Here is a 4,101-nt window from a genome sequence, read left to right on the forward strand (position 1 = left end):
TCATGCCTTCTGATGAGGAAGCAGAGGTCGGGGGCTCAGACGTGGACTCATCCATCACCCAAGCTGAAGTCACCGAGGTAGTTGAGAAGCTTCTTGGTAGAAAGGCACCAGGGGTGGATGAGATCCGCCCTGAGTACCTTAAGTACCTTAAGTCTCTGTATGCTGTGGGGCTGTCTTGGATGACACGCCTCTGCAATGTCGCATGGTGGCTGGGGACAGTGCCTCTGGACTGGCAGACCGGGGTGGTGGTCACTCTTTTCAAGAAGGGGGATCGAAGGGTGTGTTCCAACTATAGGGAGATCACACTCCTCGGCCTCCCCGGGAAAGTCTATGTCAGGATACTGGAGAGGAGAATTCAATCGATAGTCGAACCTCAGATTCAGGAGGAACAATGCGGTTTTTGTCCTGGCCGCGGACCAGATCTATACCCTTTTCAGGGTGGTGGAGGATTCATGGGAGTTTGCCCAACCAGTCCACATGTGTTTTGTGGATCTGGAGAAGGCATTCAACCATGTCCCTTGTGGCGCCCTGTGGAGGGTGCTTGGGGAGTATGGGGTCCCGGGCCCTTTGCTAAGGGCTGTCCGGTCCCTTACGACTGGAGCAGGAGCTTGGTTCGCATTGCCGGCAGTATGTCAGACTTGTTTCCGGTGCATGTTGGACTCCAGCAGGGCTGCCCATTGTCACTGGTTTTGTTCATTATTTTTATGAACAGAATTTCTAGATGCAGCCAGGGGCCGGAAGGAGTCCGGTTTGGAGACCATAGGAGCTCATCTCTGCTTTTTGCAGATGACGTTGTCCTGTTGGCCCCATCAAACCAGGACCTCCAGCATGCACTGGGGCAGTTTGCAACTAAGTGTGAAGCAGCTGGGATGAGAATCAGCACCTCCAAGTCCGAGGCTATGGTTCTCAGTCAGAAAAGGGTGGCTTGTTCCCTTCAGGTTGGTGGAGAGTTCCTGCCTCAAGTGGAGGAGTTCAAGTATCTTGGGGCCTTGTTCACGAGTGAGGGAAGGATGGAACGGGAGATTGAGAGGCGGATCGGTGCAGCTTCTGCAGTAATGCGGTCGATGTACCGGTCCATCGTGGTGAAGAAGGAGCTGAGCTGTAAAGGCGAAGCTCTCAATTTATTGGTCGCTCTACATTCTGACTCTCACCTATGGTCATGAGCTTTGGGTCATGACTGAAAGGGCAAGATCCTGGATACAGGTGACCAAAATGAGCTTCCTCCGGAGGGTGGCCAGGCGCACCCTTAGAGATAGGGTGAGGAGCTCGGTCACCCGGGAGGAGCTCAGAGTAGAACCGCTGCTCCACCACATCGAGAAGAGCCAGCTGAGGTGGCTCGGGCATCTGTTTCGGATGCCTCCTGGGCGCCTTCCTAGGAAGGTGTTCCAGGCATGTCCCACCGGGAGGAGGCCCCGGGGAAGACCCAGGACACGCTGGAGGGACTATGTCTTGTCTGGAGGGAGGGAAGCCTGGGGATCTTTGCTTAGACTGCTGCCCCCGCGACCCGGTTCTAGATAAGCAGAGGAAAATGGACGGATGGATGGAAAAAGAGAATGGAAAAATGACATTCATGTAAGACAGATTTACACCCATAGTAAATTATATTAATTCTTTTTTTATTCTGTTTCATACGTTTTTTTGTGATTATGAAGCCACATCATTATATTTGAATAGAAAAAGAGATGGACCCACAGATGGAAAACAAGGGTTGCAATAAAGAAAATAAATAGCAGATCGTACATGGGCACAATGTGAACACTGAGCAATAGATGGGTAATACTGAATCTATCTCACGCAGATTAACAACACCAAGACATTCTTTCATTTCAGGGGAAATGCTTGAGACTCACATAACCTGCCCCTCACAATCCATTTCAGGCTCCCCAGACCCTGCGTCATGTTTCCAAATTAGTTCAGAATATCCACCATGACAGGCTGGGCTCAGCAGCAGTCACAGCAGCACCTTCCCTGACTTGATGACACGGCAGCATCAAGGAAGAGTCAGGAGGACAAACGAACAGTGAGGGAGTCGTGACACTTCATTAAAGTGATGCACTCGTCTGACTTTTTTCTCCGCTCCCTCAACCATGCTTTCTTTCTTCACCTCAGTTGCCCTTCTCTTTTCAACTTGATTTACCTTTTCCTTTTATACCTTTTTCCTCTCTTTCATTTCATCACTTTACAGTATTGGTCTTTTTTATAGTATATAAACAGAATATCACAGTTTAGGATATGGCAAAAAATAAAATATCACTTGTTCAAATGCATAAAATGCACTAGAGTACACTTACTCTGACAATGACCTCTTGTAGCCATGTTAATTATTATTGTTATCTTTTTGGATCACCACTGTTGTGGTGCCACAAAATGTCTGGAAAGTTGTCAGCATGAGTGCTTCAACAAAGCTGTTTGCATCTCGTTTCCTTTCTATTTTGTTACTGTTAAATAATGACCACAAAACATCAATATTCAACATCAAAGTAAAAAGTCTGAAAGATTTTAGCATCTTTTGATTTGGTACAGACCTGTGGTTCCTAGTGGTAATGCTAAGATCATCATAATAACACATGTCCCAGTTTTTGCTCAAAACGACATATGCCAAGGCAAATATTATTCCTCTTCAGACCTGACACTGACAATGCAATTAATGGCTACAGCAGAAAACAGTGGCCTAAAACAGAATGGGGTTTGATATTGTGAAACTATTAAGGATTCTACCACATGCTGAAGCACATCTGTGAGTGAAACTTAATTTTGTGTGCACAACCCCTATGCCTTCCTGGTGTTTACTGTACACAGTGTCCCCTATTTTTAAATGCAGTCATGTACATTTGTTTGCTAGAGCCATCAACAATGACATCACCCTGCCACCTGACTGTTTCTGGCCTGTCTCCATCTCTTTCTCTCTCTGTCCATCTCTTCCATGCCTGGCCCAGGCAGCACCCTCTCTTACCTGGCCAAAGAGACTTCCTCTTTTTCTCCATGTCTGCCTGGCTGCTCTGCTCTAGGCCCGAGGGCTCTATACAGTGCAGCTGGCTGGGCATTGCTCCACATGATGTCCATTTGCAAGAAGTGCCCTTCCCCTGCCTACAAAAACAACAGCTCCCTAACCACAAAATGCACAGTGGACACCATAAATTGAAGTCTATTTGCCATTTTTAGAGGAAAGGCATAATATGTCAAAGAGAAAGCAAAGAAGGAGGGTGGCAATAAGAAATCTAAATACAGAAACAAAAAGACAGATAAGAAATACTGCATCTTATACATAACTGAAAAAACTGCGACCCTACAATGGCACTTTGTTATTTTGGTCTTCTCTGAAATCCCTCAAATCCATTAGCCTTTCTGTGGTTTACAGCTGAGGTGCCCAACATTCCTGAATGTTTACAGCTCTGTGACCTAATGGACAATTTAAGCATGAATAATCCACTGAGGAGGTGTGGGATGCATTTACATTGAATTCCCCCCATTCTTGTACCAAGACTATCCACTAAACCACCCAGTGCACTCGAAAAGAGTTTGATAGGAAAGGAGAAAAGAGAATGTATTGCTGAGGTAACAAACACAAAGCCAGACCGATGTATAAACAGTGAGGCAGGGGCCAGACAGACCAAAAAAAACTTAATGTCTTATGTACTTTTACAGCACCGGGCGCACTCCAACCCCAGCCGGCCGGTAGCTGGAGATTGTGAAGGACGAGGGAGGGAGGCCACCAAGGGGAGGAGGGCAGGCCCACCAGGGGCAGGCACCGCGTGCTCACACACACCACGACAGGTGTTCCAGGGAGTCTTCACTTAAGGGGATGAAGGCATCATGTGCCTGCGACTGCCCCAGCCGTGGGAAGGACGCGAGGGGCGTCTTTTCTCCTGATTAATGAGCAGGGGGGCACACAAGGGCAAGCCAAGGGGGCCCGGTCCCTGACCCCAAGGCAGTCCGCTCCAAATACCCCTCACTTCAGCACCTGTCTGGGCCTTGTCACACATGTAATGCGGTCAACACAGAGATGAGGCGTCCACCGGCAGCCGCGCCCGACTCATGCGGGGCCCAACGGGGCGCCCTCCAACCCCAGCCGGCCGGTAGCTGGGGATTGTGAGGGGGGGG

General features: G+C 48.6%; 1 long non-coding RNA gene across 1 annotated transcript in view; it reads left to right on the forward strand.

Annotated features, from left to right (window-relative positions):
* LOC109951738 (uncharacterized) overlaps positions 1–1,687 on the forward strand; it is an 8,636-nt gene extending 6,949 nt beyond the window's left edge. Inside the window, exon 3 of the long non-coding RNA XR_002273658.1 lies at positions 1,675–1,687. This is a non-coding gene — a long non-coding RNA (uncharacterized LOC109951738). The remainder of the gene's footprint in view (positions 1–1,674) is intronic.
* Positions 1,688–4,101: the final 2,414 nt, after the last annotated feature.

Source organism: Monopterus albus, unplaced genomic scaffold (assembly GCF_001952655.1).
Source record: "Monopterus albus unplaced genomic scaffold, M_albus_1.0 scaffold404.1, whole genome shotgun sequence".
Classification (NCBI taxonomy): domain Eukaryota; kingdom Metazoa; phylum Chordata; class Actinopteri; order Synbranchiformes; family Synbranchidae; genus Monopterus; species Monopterus albus.